The sequence below is a fragment of the Rhinolophus sinicus genome, chromosome 4, assembly GCF_057876585.1.
Source record: "Rhinolophus sinicus isolate RSI-liver-muscle chromosome 4, RSI-T2T, whole genome shotgun sequence".
In the NCBI taxonomy this organism is placed as follows: domain Eukaryota; kingdom Metazoa; phylum Chordata; class Mammalia; order Chiroptera; family Rhinolophidae; genus Rhinolophus; species Rhinolophus sinicus.
The window spans coordinates 40,591,690-40,610,363 of NC_142504.1; the positions used below are offsets into that span (position 1 = coordinate 40,591,690).

Consider the following 18,674-nt stretch of genomic DNA (forward strand, 5'->3'; position numbering starts at 1 on the left):
GCAGATGAAAAGATGCTCCAAGTCATATATCATCAGGGGAATGCAATTAAAAGTACAGTGAGATACTATTACACACTTATTAGGAGGGCCAAAGTTCAGAACCTGACAACATCAAATCCTGTTAAGAATATGGATCAACAGGGACTCTTTCATTGCTGGTGGAATGCAAAGTAGTACAGCCATTTCGGAAGAAACTTTGGTTTTTTCTTACAAAACTAGCCATATTTTTATCATATGATTCAGCAATTGTGCTACTTGGTATTTACTGAAAGGAGTTAAAAATTTATGTCTACATGAAAGCCTGCAGACAGATGTTTATAGTAGCTTTATTCATAATTAATAAAACTTGGAAACAAAGATGTCTTTCAGTAGGTGAATGGATAAATAAACGTAGTACATTTAGACAATGGAATATTATTTAGTGCTGAAAATCAATGAGCTATCAAGCTCTGAGAAGACATGGAGGAAACTGAAACTTAAAAACCTAAAAAGGATCCATACTGTGTGATTCCTAGTATATGACATTCTGGAAAAGGCAAAACCAGCGAAAGTAAAAAGATCGGTGGTTGCCATCTTTTGGGGGGAGATAAAAAGTATGAATGAATGAGCACAGAGGGTTTTTTAAGCAATTAAAATACTCTATATGATATTGCAGTGATGGATAAACAAGGTTGGACAATTAAGTTCACGATCTCATCCTAGAAAAAATGCTACATACCTCATTGCTGAATACCACTATGGTCACCTTTGAAGTACTCCCCTTGGGAAGCTATGCACTGATGCAAGCACTAGTCCACCCTTCAAACCAATTTTGGAACTCGTTTTCTGGAATGACCATCAGAGCTGTCGTCATATTACCCTTGATGTCCTCAATGTCATCAAAATATCTTCGTTTCAATATTTCCTTTATCTTCGAGTAAAGAAAGAAGTCATTTGGGTCCAGATCAGGTGAGTAGGGAGGGTATTCCAATATAATTATTTGTTTACTGGCTAAAAACTCTCTCGCAGACAGTGCCCTGTGAGCTGGTGCTTTGTCGTGATAAATTGTTGATGAAAATCTCAGGTCGTCTAATTTTTTCATGCAGCCTTTTCAGTACTTCCAAATAGTAAACTTAGTTAACTGTTTGTCCAGTTGGCACAAATTCACAATAAATAATCCCTCTGATATCAAAAAAGGTTAGTAACAGCGTTGAAACAAATTTGCGAACTTAATTGTCTGGCCTTGTATGTAATTGTACATTGGTCCTAACCCATAAAATGTACAACACCAAGAGTGAATTTCAATATAAATTATGGACTTTGGGTGATAATGATGTGTCACTATTGGTTCATCAATTATAACAAAGGTAGCAGTATGGTGGACAATGTAATAATGGGGGAGGCTATGAATGTTTGGGGACACAGGATATATGGGAAATCTCTACCTTTTTCTCAAAATTGCTGTGAACCTAAAACTGCTCAAAAAGAAAGAAAGAAAGAAAGAAAGAAAGAAAGAAAGAAAGAAAGAAAGAAAGAAAGAAAGAAAGAAAGAACGAAAGAAAGAAAGAAAGAAGAAAATGAAGTCTTTTAAAAAACGAATAAAAACAAATCACAATGATTTAGGATGTTTTTAGGCTGGATTTAGGTTAATACCTTGGAACTTCCTCATCAAGGTTAAGTTAACAAGACCTAATTTATGTCTTCTCCTCACAAATGTGATCTCAGTGCCCAGACCAATGTCTGATCAGAGTAGTTAATAAATGAGTGACTGATGAATAAAAATAAAAAATAAAAATTGAAGGGGGAAAGAGTTTATTATTACATCAAAAGAGTAATTGATCTTCTTTCTTTTTGGAACATATTTATCCATTATGTGGTGTATTGTGCATATTTCCTAATATGTATTGCTCTTTTCCCAGCTGCTCTGAATGAGAGCACTGCTTTGTTTCAATTATTCACAAAGCATGCTATGCCATTCCTAATATTCTAATTTATGAAGCATTCAAGTAAACACAGAATTCTGGTATTAGTTCAGATAAATAAATAATTCACAGTACACATTATTCTAGGTGAAAATCAAAGAAAATGTGACATATAGGGTCTGACAAACTAGAAATATGAGTGCAAAAACATCGGAATGAAATTTGTATGGTCATTTCATTCTTTAATTTATTTTTCCCCTCAGGATTTAGATAATCATATTTAGGAACTAAATATTGTAACAGGACTCTAACAGAGCTGAGTGCAGAGAGTAGTTTGTCAGTAATCATGGAGAAAATTTTTCTAAGTACACACCCACTAAAATATCATATCTAGTCACCCAATACTATTCCTTTGTTTTTGCAGGGAAAAAAACGAAATGGTCCTAAGCTTTTTCAAAGAAATTATAGACAACTTATTATAAATAGAAGGTAGGTGACAGCTTAATCTAGCTGCTAGTGGAAAACTTAACACCTGCCATCATGAATTTTAACAAGGAGCAATGATTTTAACAAGTTTGAAAACCTAAGAACATTAGCATCTCCAAACTACAGGTTAGAAACCTAAAAATAGGTTGATAAATATCAAGGAAATAACCATCTTGATATATGTCCTCACACAACTACTTGTTAAGAAATTGGGATTACTTATTTTTACTCTGAAATAAATTAAAATACTTGAATTTATCATTGTCCTTTCCTCTCATGCCAACAACTGGGGAGGACAATTTAACACTGAGAAAATGCCCTCTATAACTTAATAATCTGGATACTTGGTTATACATGAACACTTTTTAATGATCCTCTTCTTGTCATTCTCTTAAATAAACTTTTATCTGTTGTTCCACTCGAGCATGATCCTCAAAGTGCTTTCTGTCTACTCCTTGGGAATCCCAAACCCCATTCACGGATTCATAGATCAGAAGTATATTAATAATAATATTAATGTATTATTTCGCTTTTCACTCTAGTTGGCTCATAAGTATAAAGTGGAGTTTTTCCGAGACAGGTAGGAGAATCCAGCCATTTTCTACTGTTAATTTGATAAAAGGTAAAACAATGCCAATGAAATTGACAAACCTGAATGACTTTGGAAGTGGATTCATAACAAGACCCTCCATAAAAGAACAGTCTCACTGCCGCCACCACCTTGGTGGTGCCCTTGTGAGACCTGATACAAAGAACCAGCTGAACCACAGAGACTTGCAACCCATGAAATTAAGAGAATAGTATGTGGATGTTATTTTAAGCCACAAATTTTTGGTAATTTGTTGCAGCAACAATAGGAAACTAATAAAGAAGATCACTAGTCCTATATTTTTTATCTATAAAAATATGCATTCAACAAATATTTACAAAGAAATAGTAGTGACGTGTCTGGAAGTAAGTATTTTCTAGTACTCTAGGTGAAGAGAGCATATGCTCTTTGGTATAAAATGTGCAGTATAATATTATATATTATATAGACTGGCATTTTGTAAATACATTTTATGGCATAGGAAATGTAAAGATGATGCTCTTTGCTTGTGGAAAGATCAGTTAAGTTTTAATTTTATTTATATTAACAATGCTATGAGGAATGTGTCTAGTGGCTTAATAAATATTCTGATCAGAATCTCAGTAATATAAATGAAAAGATTATATAAAACGATTTTTTTAAAAAAAACTAATATTTATTCTAGCACCCTTACCTAAAAGGTTTCTCTCATATTCTCATATCGCCAAGATAATATTATGAGAAGCAGAAAAGGATACTGCTTATATTAACAAATTAGAAAATATTCCTTTTAAACAAAAGCAAGTTCCATGTGTGAAGAACTAAATACTGAACTTAGATACAAAAAGTGAAAAAACAAAAAACAAAAAGCATAAGGAGGGTTTGAAAAGATCATTTTGTGTTTTAATAAAGGGGAAAACTACTTGGAGTCCATCTTATGCCAAAGCTAAATACAAAATAGAAATAGTGTATATATAGTAAACCACTCTTTACTCACAGAATACTCAGAGGTTATAATACAGGCATTGGACACAATCTGCTGTATGGACCCAGTGAGGTCCCGAAATTTATACAATTGGGGGGGGATCCTCTTAAAAAAAAAGGCCACAAAAGTATAAATATAAAACTAAATAAGAAAGTAAATATTTATTTAGAATGGAAAAGAAATTGCAATAAATAAACCATTTTTAAGCCTGCAAATAACACAAACTTATAAAATCCAGTAAACTAATGTTTTATTAATTGACTGTCTGGCGTACTTCTTTCTTTCCTTTTTTTCCTTTTAATATTAAGAGGTTATTTGAGCAAAAATCAATTTGAATTGGGCAGCACAAAACTGGAAGTGGTTAGGAGTGCTCCCCCAACAGGCGTTGGGGAAAGATTTACATAGAGATATTGTGGAATCAAACAAAATAAGTTATTTAAATGGCTATAGCTTAAAGCCTAGTTGGCTGTTTGTTGTTGTTTATCCTTAGCGTTTTGATTTTATAACCATGAAGCATTTACAGACTTAGATTTTGGTTTGTTTACATAGGCCGCCGTGGCATCATTGCCATTTGAGTCTAATGGCTTCCTTGTTTCAATAATTGAACAATTCCCCCATTTTGCTCATCCTCTCATACATGATAGATTGATCAAAAGTTGAGTATTAGTACCACTCTCAGTCATCATCAGAGTTAAGATGCTTTTGTCTCATTGTGCAACTCATAGCACATGATGTCAGATTCATGGAAAGATTATTTTCGTTGTTCATCTTGTTTCTCTTTCTCCAAGTCTAGTGAGACCATACAATGTGCTGCTGGTGGCTGTGAACATGCATTTAAGATCTCTAAGTGAATACAGTGTACCTGGGAGGCTGCAAGGATGACTATTAGGAAGATAATGCCAGGAGACTGACGTACACTCCTTCACCAGGGCCCCCATGAACCAGGCTAGTTGGTGTCAAATAAACCAGAGAATGTAGCTGAAGGTGCATTAAACTTGTTTTAGTCAAGTGCTTATTTGTTAATTTCTTATATTTGCTACAATATCAGAGGTGTTGATCCATGTACAGCAAGAGTTGTTTGGTATGGCACAGGTTCCTTCTTACTCAGCCAATACGTAATCTAAACCAATTCTACAGAGGGTGCCAAGAAAAAGTATATACATTTTAAGAAAGGAAAAAAAACTATTAAAACTGTAATACTCAATGTACCGATAGCAAAAGATGAATACAAGTCAGGTTGGACTTCTGCAATTACAAGAGGTGCTCAAAGTGGTTACCATCAGCGTCCAGACACTTCTGATAATGGTGAACTGTTGCTGGAGAACATTGACCAAAGTATCCACTTGTATAGATTTTTTTTTAGGCACCCCCGATATTATCTAGAAGTCCCTTAGCAAGCCTAGGGACTTTTTATTAGTGGTCTGACACACTTCTCTTTTTCTTTTTTTAATAAAAAATTTGTATTTACTTAGAGGCAATCAGAATGTCAGCAAAACAGCTGCAATTATGTTTTTGCAGTTACAGAGTGGTATTCAGTTAACAGAACAATTATTTCATATAAGCTGCATCACAGACAACTGAAGATGAAAAACTACCATCCCCATATATCACTAATTTGTGCTGTGCCCCAGCAAGAACCTGCTTTAAATCTCCATGCCAATTTACAACCCCGATACTGTACCAGCCAAGGTTAATGGCTATTGAAAACACCACCCGGACAGGGCTATCTAAAAACACATGCAATAGTGTGTTAACTACACACACACACACACACACACACACACACACACACACACAAAGCAAAACATAAAAAAAAAAAAACTATACAGTTTAAAAATGTATATTACACAGCCTTACATCTCAATGTATTTTCCTTGAAAGGAATGAGGTGTGTACTGGGGAGAGGGGGTTAAATGCTTTATGAACAAGAAAAAATAAACTGAGCTACAACCAACTTATTCATCATCATCATCTCCTTATTCATCTTCATCTTTTCATCTTCCTTCTCTTCCTTCTTTTCCTGCTTTTTTCAGCCTTGACAACTCCCTTTTTTGCCGTGTCAGCCTTTCCTTTAGCTTGGTATGCAGCAATATCCTTTTCGTCTTTTTTCTTCTCTTCATAAGGCTGCTTGTCATTCCCCATCTGTCCCAGCTCCTTTGCAACATGACCAATGGATAGGCCGGGAAGCTTTCCTTTGATTTGGGGAAACAAAACAAGAAAAAGGCCGAAGGAGGCCTTTTAGGTACATTGGCATCCTTGAACTTTGCTTTTTGTTTTCCATGTAGCAGGCATATAAGTTTTCATTTCTCTTTCATAACGGGCTTTGTCTGCCTTTGCCATGTCGTCAAGTTTCCCTTTCTGTTTAGCAGACAGTTTTCCACCTCTCTGAGCACTTCTTAGAAAACTCTCTGAGAAGTTGACTGAAAGAACAGGATGCTTCTTCTTATGCTCCTCCCGGCAGGTGTGCACAAAGAATGTGAATGATGATAGTTTGCCTCTCCGGTGTCCTTTGCCCAAGTTTGATTATTTTTCCTCAGCAAGCCCGGCATCGCACAGTGCCCGTGGTCGGCTCGCACTCGCCCGGGTGCTGTCTCTATGGAGCTGAATGTCCTGCAATGGCGGTGGGAGCCAGACACGGCCTCCTCACTCTCTCCTCTCTTCTGACACACTTCTAATAATGCTTTTGTCTTTCACTTCCGGTTTCATTTTGATTGCTCTAGATTAATTTGGTTGCATTCCTTACATTTTGATTGCTTTTTAAAAAGGTAATGAGTTACAGGTATTTTTAGTGCATATTATAGTCTTTCAATTAACAAAAGTGTCAAATAAACCAGAATACAGTACGTATTACAAGTGACCAGAACTTTAACAAGAAATCTAAAAAACAGAGTGTAATAGTTTCCATGTTATCAGAATTGAGAATTTATGAAATTATGATCAATTTTGAACCACTGGGAAATTAATAGGTGCAGAGTATAGAAAGTGACTCTAATGAAAACGTTGTACAGATACAATAAGAGTTAATATAAAGGAATCACACAGGTGTATATGTAAGCATATTATGAGAGAAATTTACTGGGGCTTAATTACAACCAAGAGACTTTGAGGCATTATATGGAAGAAGTTTTTGATATATTAAACCTTAACACCTTCACCAAAGAAGATGGTGAAGCCTCCGTTTTGGAGATCTAAATGAAAAAGTAGACTGGATTTTATCTTTCAGACTTAAAACCGATGTAGTTTCAGGAACCTGAACAGACGACCTTTCTATTCAATGATTCCATCATTAGAAAGGTTTGTAAAACCCTAGCCTTTCAATCGCTTTCTGGTGCTTATCTCCTATTAAGTCCCATAGGTATAGTTTCCTCCCAGGCTCCAACCCACTTAAAGCAAAGCAATCATGGGAGTTGCCAACTCATCAAAAGCAGGGTCTAGTCCAGCATTAACCTAATTATACATTGCAACCACTTTCTTATACATCTGGGAGTAACTCCTTGGCTTTCAGCCAGCATCTCTGGGATTTGATTTTCAAGTGACATAGTGAGTTACTTTAAAACGTTTACCTCCTGAATGCTGGAGATGGAATGTCATCATCACAAAGGAGCAAAGTCACAATTGGATCAAAAGCCTCTGCTCATATTAGACAGCATGGCTTTGCCAGTGGTCAGAGAGTCCCAATCTTTTGTTTTTTTGGACTCCTATTTTCTGGGTAATAATGCAGTATCTTGTTCATTATGACTCACTCTGGGGTGATGAAGTCATTATGTGCCTTGCTTTTTCTTCACAGAACATTGGTAAGCATTTTTTTTTTAAACAAAAGTTGATACAAATCTTTGAAATTTCTGCCAAGGAAATTAGGCAGACATCTGAAAAAGAAGCAGCATCACCTAGCCTCATCTAAAATGTACTTTTGTTCCATGTCTATACTTTTTTCAAAAGACCATACACAATTTCCTCTTAGCTAGGAGCCTTTCTGTAGCAAAAGTGTCTGAACAACCTATGGGTTATCTTCTGTGTTTTAGAAAAAGAAGTCTATGTTCTCTTCCACCCCTGCATTTCAGAGGGCTACAGTGTGGTGTAGAGCTCACATGTACTAAATCAATAGCATTTACTGTTGGCAGAAAAATATAATCTGCACCCAATAAGTAGAAACATAAATACAGCCTCACAAGGAAGTTAGTCAATACGTGCATTTCTTCTCCATCTGCTGCTGCTGAGTTTGGCTAGTTTCCCCTTAGGGTGGTTTGCAGTCTCTGTCTTCTGATGTGTTCTCCTCCATAGAGGCTTTATGAGACGGTTTCCTGAGCTGTTATAAGACTCTTTTCCACACTCATTGAGTGCCTGCTTTGATTGATCTTAACAGCACCTTCAAAAATTCTGGTGGAAATCTTTTCTTAGTTGAGGTTTTTAGATATTGGCTATATAACTAAATAAGGAGTTCCATATTTCAAAGTAGTGTATTTGGAAGGGTGCCCAGAGTAAAGAAAACATTAATAGGCATAAAAAACTAACATATGGATGCTATAAGAAGTATGATGGAAAATGTCCAAATAAAGTAGTGGAACCTTCCAATCAAAGAGTGTGAAGGGCAGTAAGGAAAATATGTTCTCTTTTATGTTTGTGCCAAAATGTAAGGACAATACAACCTATAGAGTAAATTTAGCAGATGCTGGAAACTGCAAAAAAGAACACTAGTTGCAGCCAGCTAAGTTTAAAATAACATGCTATTTATGTCTGATTGCAGTTATATTCTATTTTATTTGATTTATTTTATCCATGTTATTTGCATCCATATTATTTGGTCTAGTAAGACTACCTTAAATTCGTACAGTTAGATTGTAACAAATTGTTCTCACAGAAAGAATGAAACACTAAGAATTAATTTCTTAGAAAGACCGATCTAGAAAACATCTATACTATGTCTTGAACTCAATCAGATGGTAATTGTCTTTAAGTTCCTATTATGTACCTAGATAGATGTAGGCCAATCAATGGGGAATATGGCATAATTGCTTCTTTTAAGGAGTTTAAAAGTTAGTGTAAAAAATGATAGAGGGCTACATTTTCTTTTTCCATTCTAGGGTACTTATTTCAAGGCTTTTGATTATAAAGATTTCTTTGTTCCCAAATTAATTATTTTTATTTGACACACACAGCTTTTAGGTAAGGGTTCTCATGTGTTTTATGAGATTTAAAGATTCTTTTGATGGTAAGACATAACACACTAACACTTGGATAGATGAAAGGCAGAACTTTTTGTTACTTATAACTCCAAACTAGAGAAGTCTGCCAGGCAGGGCCACACAGGGGGTTGCAACCAGAGACACGGTAACAGCAAGCTGGAACTGTAAGAGGCAGCTTATGTGTGGCAAGCATGGTGGAGTTAGCTAGGTTTCTCAAGTTCCCTGCAGATTCACTAAATTGAATAATTCTGTGGTTTCCAAGGCATACAGGCTGTCTCTAGTCTGTCACTAGGCCCCAGTGTGATTAGGGCTGACGTGCAGTGGCCTAGAGTGTGAGTACCCCATAAGGGAAGTGGTTGGCTATGTACTTGATTAGCTGCTCAAGAAGAGGAACTGATTAACCTCTACTCAGGACCCCAAAACAGAGTCAACAATGCATAATTAAAACAAACAATCAAACTGTATTATATGATGCAGATATAAACTGTGAAAATATTCTTTATAATGTATTCATACTTCCAATAAATATTTAATGAACACACATTATGTGTTGACTCCAAGATGGACATTGAGAAAATAGGATGAATAAGAAGATTCCAGTTTAGGGAAAGATAAAACGAATGATGACAATTTAGTTATGTCTAAGAGTCACATAACATACGGTGTTTTTGGAATACAAATATAGCTATCACTTTTATAGTCCAGACCACTCCAGGAAAACTGTCAGACATAGGACACATCATGAACAAAGATAAAAGAGTTAGATGCAGTTTAACAAGCAGCCTTCTTAGAAAACAGTCTAGCTCAAATATACTATATAAATAAGTCAGAAAAGGCCCAGAAGGATAAAGACACTTGATTTATGTCACAGGTATATAGGAAAGTATAGGAAACAGCCTAGAATACCTTCCACACACATTATGCACCTATGTTTTCTCTGATATGGTTCACATCAGCACTGTTTAATTGCAAATTGCACAAGTTTGACTGTTTGAACATGTTAGGTAAGCATCATAACAATCTGGTCAGAAAGACAAGACATATCATAATAAAGAATAGGTTTAGAATTCCATTCTTTTAAAATGAATACACAATCTCTTCTACTGGACAAAGGGATAGCTGGGCCCTCAGCTAGTCAGGGAACCTCAGGCGTCAGCTTTATGGCCACTATAATTGGGTTGCGCTTTATAGGAGAGTATAAAACCAGCAAAAAGTGAAATGAGGTTGGAGTCTCGTGCAGAGACACAAATGAGTTCTGAAAACGCTCAATGCTAAACCCAAACGAAAAGGCAAGGAGCAAATCCAAGGTTCCATGACACATAGGAGTGAGCTGAATCTTGAAATACAGCCTAGAAATACACCCTGAACAAGGGTTCAGGAGGAAAGAAGTAATATCGGTGACAATCTGTGGGTAAGGAGGAGGCCTTAAAGACACAGTGGGTTCATGCTGGAGTTTTACCTTATAAAATTGAGGTTTTCCATTTGTAATTTACAACATTAAAATAGCTCTGGATGAACTCTATTGGGATAGTCAATTTTTATGTAGTAGTAAAATATATTATATATATTTTTCAATTTTAATATTAAAGCAATTAGCTAGATTATATTGTTTTAGAGCTCCTATAGAATAAAACCTTGATTATTTAAAAGAATAATTGATCATCAGATTATAATAAAATTTGTTAGGTGTAACACTAGAGCTCTCTCCCTCTAGAGAGGTTCATGATATAGTTTAGAAAAAAATCAACAGCCGGTTTATAGTCTCATTGGATATAACAAATCTATATATAGCCAAATAAACATTAAAAAATGTTTCAGATGTATGCATCATTTATATAAAATAGTTGACTAGCTATGATTTCTTTATCTGTCACTGAAGATGCAAAGTGTAGCTTTGTAGCACTTGCATGCTAACTATATACTCTCCATTTCTGAACCAACCCCTAAACCTTCAGTAACTCAGGCCTTAAACTTAGATTGTCCAACTCAAACTTACTCTGCCATTATTCTTCTGTTCAAATTTCCCCTTGTTGCCTAAACTATATATTTTTATAATTGGCTTATTGAATCATAATTTAAACAAGATACAATTATTAAATATGGTTGTACATCTCTCTAGGTGTGTGTGTGTGTGTCTGCGTGAGTGTATGTGTGGTGTGATCAAAACATTGATCGAAACATATGGTGAATGCTGCTGCCGAGTGCCATCCAATGGAAAGGCAGGGATCTTTAATATGGGAAACAGCATGTGGAAACTTAGTAACAATGTGTGACAAGTTTCAACTTTTTAGGTGCAGTCAGTAGGGTGTGAGCTGTGGTTGAGAGAAGGTGTGTTTTCAAGTGTGTAGTAAATCACCTTCTCTCATGACAATGCTCCATGTCACACATTGCTTCTGGTATGGAAATTTCTGTCAAATAAAAACGTGGTGTGTCCTCATGCACCTTATTCACCGGATCTGGTACCATGAGACTTCTGACTCTTCCTTAAAGTCAAAATGATTCAGGACATCAAGGCAGCCATGACAGTGCAACTAAAGACACTCATGAAAGAGGACTTCCAGAACTGCTTCAGAAAGTGGCAAGAACGATGGGTAAGTGTGTTTGAAGCACGGGTGAGTATTTTGTGGGAGATTAATGGCAATGTGTCTTTTACTGTAATAGATTTTTTTTTTAATTTAACCATTCACTGTATATGCTGATCACACCACACACCACACACACACACACACACACCACACAAACATTGTTCTTTAGCTGATCTCTCCCACTCCACATTCACCATCATTTTCATGCCATTGACTAGCAGACACTTGTTCTTAGGATGTCCTATACTGTGGAGTTAACTAATTAATGCATAGTTTTGTCACTGAATATGTTTTTCATCTCCCATATTATCCTCATACAGGTAGTATACACATACGTGGATTTTACTTCATTATTCTATCTCATAAGCTCTGTCTTCTATCTGTCAAGCATGGCAAATTGTGATAACTGGCACATTTGGAATAATTTCTACCATTTTTATTTTACATTCTTGATGTGTCACTTTCTCTGTTTCTATTTTTCTTAAATTTTACTCTTTTGATATATTTATTATTTTTCTTTTTAATCTTTTCCCTTTGAATAGAAATATTTTGAAATTTTATCATATATATATATATATATATATATATATATCTTAACCATTTTTTTTGTTATTTAGTACCTTAATCCCCTAATAAATAATACTAGGTACTTAGAACACTTTAATTCTGATCTCTCCCCTTCTGATTTGTATGCTACTTTTATGCAAATTTTATTTGTGCTTTTTGTTAAATCTACAAATTAGAGCATACTATTATCTCATATGGGCAATACATATTTCAATTTACTTACATATTAACTTGTTTCTTTGTTCATTATTACTTTTTACATCTCTGGTTATTTTCCCGCTTCCTTAAGTATATCTGATAGAAATTCCTTTATTGAAGATTGATGTAAACTCTTAATTGAACATTTATTCAGTTTAGTTTTTGTTTTCTATTCATTTTGGCTATTTTTACTGTTGTTGCGTTTTGGATTGTTTTGTTTTGTTTGTCCATAGAAATTTATTTAGTTTTCTTATGAGCCCAGTAGTGAATTAAAAGTATGTGTATTTTCATTGATTTAGGATCTTGTTTTGTCGCCAGAGGACTCTTCAGATACACAGACAATGTGCTTCAAGAAAATAGATATTGCATAGGTTTGATTTGGATGACTGCTACAATAAATGAGGAAGAATATTTATAGATCTGAAGTAATATCTGAGAAAGCTAAGTCTACAAGGAGACTGAGAGCAAGTCAAGGACTAAATGCCTCAAAAGTCATGGGAATTTGGAAGAAAAGTCTTCTGAATGTTTCTATAGTATCATAAGGAATTTGATTTAAGGTCCCTGATATTGGCACATCAATACTTACAGTTACTACCACTTGATTAACAATCAAGCTAGTGTATTACAGTGTTTTAAAAACAAATGTAGGGCCGTCTCAGTGGCTCAGGTGGTTAGAGCTCTGTGCTCCTAACTCCGAAGGCTGCCGGTTCGATTCCCACATCGGCCAGTGGGCTCTCAACCACAAGGTTGCCAGTTCAATTCCTCGAGTCTCGCAAGGGATGGTGGGCTCTGCCCCCTGCAACTAAGACTGAACACAGCACATTGAGCTGAGCTGCCTGACAGATGGCTCAGTTGTTGGTTGGAGCACGGGCTCTCAACCACAAGGTTGCCAGTTCAATTCCTCGACTCCCACAAGGGATGGTGGGCAGCGCCCCCTGCAACTAAAATTGAACACGGCACCTTGAACTGAGCTACCGCTGAGCTCCCGGATGGCTCAGTTGGTTGGAGCCTGTCCTCTGAACCACAAGGTTGCCGGTTCAGCTCCTGCAAGGGATGGTGGGCTGTGCCCCCTGCAACTAGCAACGGCAACTGGACCTGGAGCTAAGCTGCGCCCTCCACAACTAAGACTGAAAGGACAACAACTTGAAGCTGAACAGCACCCTCCACAACTAAGATTGAAAGGACAACAACTTGACTTTAATTAATTAATTAATTTAAAAAAACTTATCTGAAAAAACAAATGTAGTTCTATAATTTTGTGAACATAAGTTTAAAACTAGTATATATCTTAATATCAATACCTTTAACTTTTAAAGATCGTACTTGGAAAATAGATACAGTAGTCATGAGTTCCTAAAGAAACAAGAGTATTCTAGTCTACTTGAAATATAGTATAAGTGTGTTTGTGTGTCTGTGTTTAAAAAGACCTTTCCATCTAGCATAAAGTCCCTCCTCCAGGTCTGTTACATCTTTGTAACAGGCCTCTTTTACATCAATTTTGACCCAGGGATGGTATTTAAAAGACACCTCACCATTTGTCATTCTTTCTAACCTTTATCCTGAGGTGAGATTACAGAAAAATTCATACTATAAAATGTGGGACTCTAAGGCTGCCAATTTGGGGTTTAGCTCATTACTCAAAAAGTTTCTCATAACTCCTCTCTGTGCACTCCTTTATGTTAATCATGCAAATAAGTGTTCTCTCCTCTATAATTCAAATGGCTTAAAGAAATTGTATTGCCTTTTTCATTCCCTCAATATCCAATAAAACTTTGAATGATTTTTTTGGAAAGAAACATTGAATGAATAAATCAATGAATTAATAACATGATTCCCCCTTTCTAGAAACATCCCTTCTACCACTTTTCTTAGCTATGTTTCTTGTCCTCTGAGTTTCAAATTAAATGTCCACTCCTATCCAATAATACAGGTTCTGGCACTTACCACCAGAAAGATTAATGTCTGAAATACACTGTCAGGTACAGCAGTGCAAACACAAATATGTTGTCCTTTTCTTTGTAAAACAAGTTGAAGACCATGTAACTTTAGTTGCATTGCATTCTATTTCATTCTACTTTTATAGAGTATAATAGATTTAGATAACTGTCATTTCTCTTTAAAGTATTACAAAGAGCATACTCCTGCCAGAAGTATAAAATTTATAATGAACCAGAGACATTAAGACAATTAATTAGTTTCTAGAATCACTCACTTTCAACAGCAACATTATTTTCTACTGTGAAAATAGAAACAACAAAAAATATAGTTGGGTTTTGGGGAGTTTTTGGTGAAAACACTTAATTAAGTGACCTCAGAAGAACATTCTGTAAGCTTGCTACTACTGATCCAAATACAAGTCTCACTGATTGAAGAAGAAACGAAACAAAACAAACAAAATCAAACACTAAGAGAATTTAGTTGGGATTAAGAAAATGTTTATTTGATTTCAAGTATAACTGATGCAATTTTATTTTCTCTGTTTGGAGCAACACATAATTGTTTCAGTTAAACAACATTAGGCTTTTATGAAGTGAAAGAAAAGTCTAATCTCTATCATCTCCACATAAATTACTCTTGTCACATGTGAATATGAGGTTTCCCATACATCTGTTTCATAATCCTCCTCCCAAGGATGACTAGCTAAAGAATTTAAATGTCATGATGGCTCTAAACCAGCTGCCATCCTCAAAGAGCTCTTCCTGGAAAGAGTTTAGTGTTCATTCATGAAGACTGTCATTCTTGGAAATGAGATTGGAAGCACCAGACAATGTTCTTTTCCAGCAATTGAGCTGTCATGTATGCTCAAATTTAACACTAATCTAAAAAAGACCTTCCTCTTGATTTGCATTTGTGATATAAATATTTACATAAAACAAAGATTTGAGGCAGATCAAGGGTTGCTATGATGTAAATTATCTCAATGGATAAGATTTTTCTGTATTTATAATTTATGTACATGTTTGATTCATAGTTTACTGATCTACACCATTCTTATGAAATAACTAAGGTTTTACAATTTTCATTCAAAAAGAATACTATATATTCAATTATTTTTATTCTTATGTAAATAATTGAAAACAATATAAGTTAAATAAAAATAAAAGTTGTAAAAAAGTTAAAGCTAGATAATTTAATCACCTCCCTTAATGATCTAGATTATTCTAAATTGTCTATTAAAGTTAAAATGGATCATGAGAAGAGACTATTTAGATGGTAAATGCAGTGATGAGGCTCAAAAATGACATTTCATATGATAAACAGAGCAAAAGTTTTGGGTGAATTTCAATTCATCAGATAGAATTTTCCCAATGGAAAAATATTCTATAAAGGTAAAGTTGACAAAAACTTATTGATGAGGCTCATGTTAAAATTTTATATATTCTTTGTAGAAAAGACACAAAAATATAACTGAATATGTTTAATTATTTTGCAAAATCTAAGGAACTAATAAAATTTAAAGATGATTAATTAGTAGTAATAGTAGTAGTTGTAATAGCAGTTATAGTAATAATCAGTAATAATAGTTGTTAGTTATTAAGCACCTATTTTATGCAACATATATGTAATAAACTCTATGTATTAAACAATTTACATGAATTATGCATTTGGTCTAAGATCATAATGCTTGAATAAGGTAGAGCTAGAATGAGAAACTAAATGATCTAACTCCAGAGCCTGCACTGTTGGCCACTATGCAATATTGCCTCCATTTACATCATCATTACTATCATTTGGGGATGAGAGCACAGATAGGAGATAAACTAAGTCTTTAGAAATATTACAATTAAAATATGTTTTTATAATTATTTTTTAATTGTTTGTATGTCTACATTATATAAGTTACAAGTATTTGAAAGAGAAGAAAAAAGATGAGTAGGGGAAAGAAGCAGTCTACGTAGACAATAGTCACAAAAACAGTAATTTCAAAACTATTCAAATGTTTTACTGAATTAGCTCAACTTGAAAAGTTTCTAAAGATAGAGCAATTAAAACAAAAAGAGAGACAGAGAGAGAGAGAGAGAATACATTCACGTTCAGGTATATAGTGAACATGGGTGCTGCTCTCTTGAAATCGATTCAGTATTTTACCAGTCATGTTAGTGTATATGCCTGCCTCATTCCTGGCCTGTTGCAAAACATCTACCCCACCTAGAGCTTCTGGATTTGGCTGTCCTGGCATCACATAAATCCACAGCCCTGAACATTGCTGTTTACATTAGGATAGACACACAATCCACAGGTAGAGGAGGGATTCATAGGCTGAACTAAGCCAATCAGATTATTTATTTTAAGAACTTCAAAAACACAGAATATAGTCAACCAATAATGGATGCCAGCCAAATGACATATTTTGGGATTAACCTACTAGGATTGAGTTATGTAAGTGCGATAAATTAGCAAAGTAAGCCATTCTACTAACAAAAATAAGAAAGTACAGCAAACAAGCAGAGAGGCAGAAATGGGAGCCATATAAACTCTGACAGACATAGATTAAGTTCTATTTCTGACAGCTTTCCAGGTTCTGTGAAACCCATCTCTACTTATATTTATTCCTCAAAGTCTCTGAATCTGGGTTTCTTACACAAAAACAATCCCCTACCTGGTCTTTGTATAAGTGACTTACAAATCCTTGGAATTAAAATTCCCATTGAGTAGACCACAATAAGAATAGTGTATTGATATCCATTTTCTTATTAGAAGATGGTTGAACTTGGCTTAGATTTAAATAAGGAAGAGTAAGAGATGAAAAAGTCTTGCTCTGTATAGAATTTTTTTGTTAGGAATAAACTTACTGAGAATTGGCTCCCAGGAACTTTCTGTTGAGATAATCCCTGTACCAGGTCAAAAAATTATCTCGTTGTTCAGTAGCTAAAACCTAGGAGGACTCTCAGCTTCTGATCAAAGAACAACTACGAAGTAGACGATGAGAGATTTTCAATGTTCATAATAGTAAAAAGTTCAAAATTAAATACAAATGCATCCAAATTATTTGGCTTATTTAAAATATGTCCCATAGAGTTTTTTCCCCACAACTGCTGAATAGACTTTAAATTGGTGACTTTAAACCATTGTATCTACATTACAAAACAATTATATTTTTGTCATTCATTTTTATAAAGAGAAGAAACAATATTACATTCTTTGACTCATTCGATGAACATTTATTGAGTGCCTAACCTCTACTTGGTGCCAGGGGTTCAAAGAAAAATACGATATATCCCCATCATAAAAGTAGCTTACAATTTTGTGATGAACAATACTGATTTGGATGTATAAAAAATATATTAAACATTTACATGATTTTTAAAAACTTGATGATAACTTATTAACATTTAAACAATAATTGAAATTAGATTAAGTTTTAAGCAAAGTGAAAAATGTTATCTGTTAAACTGAAATAATGCATCTATCATTATTAAAAATGCTTTGTTAAATATATTACCCAATGAACATTAAATTAACAACAAATCTTCCTAGTGATTTAATTAGTTGCTTAATGAAATATTTAGATTCAATTATGTCATAAAAAGTCTACTGTCAATGGATTAAAGATTTAAATGTGAGACCTGAAATGATGAAACTCCTAGAAGAAAACATAGAATAAAAGCTCCTTGACAAGGATCTAGGTAATGAGTTTTTTGGAAAGCACAAGCAACAAAATTTAAGTAAATAAATAAATTAGTAAATAAATAAATAAATAAATAAATAAATAAATAAATAAATAATTGGGACTACATCAAACTAAAAAGCTTCTGCACAGCAAAAGAAGCCATTAACAAAGTTAAAAGACAATCTATGGAATGGAAAAAAAATGCAAACTGTATATCTGTAAGGGGTTAATATCAAAATATATAAAGAACTCATACAACATAATAAATGAAAAACAAAACAAAACAAATGAACAAAAAACACACACTAATAATACAATTTTAAAAATGAGCAAAAGACATGAGCAGAGTTTTTTCCAAAGAAAATATGCAAATAGTCAATAGGTCCATGAAAAGATGCTCAACATCAGTAGTCATTAGGGAAATGAAAACTGAAGCTACAATGAGGTATCATCTCATACCTATTAGTATGACCATCATAAAAAAGATAAGAGATAACAAATGATGGTGTGGATGTGGAAAAAAGAGAACACTTGTGCACAGTTGGAGATATTGTAAACTGGTGCAGCCACTATGGAAAACAGTATAGAGG

At 34.5% G+C, this 18,674-nt stretch overlaps 1 pseudogene; it reads right to left on the reverse strand.

Annotated features, from left to right (window-relative positions):
• Positions 1 to 5,895: 5,895 nt before the first annotated feature.
• LOC109455371 (high mobility group protein B1 pseudogene) overlaps positions 5,896 to 18,674 on the reverse strand; it is a 48,846-nt pseudogene continuing 36,067 nt past the window's right edge.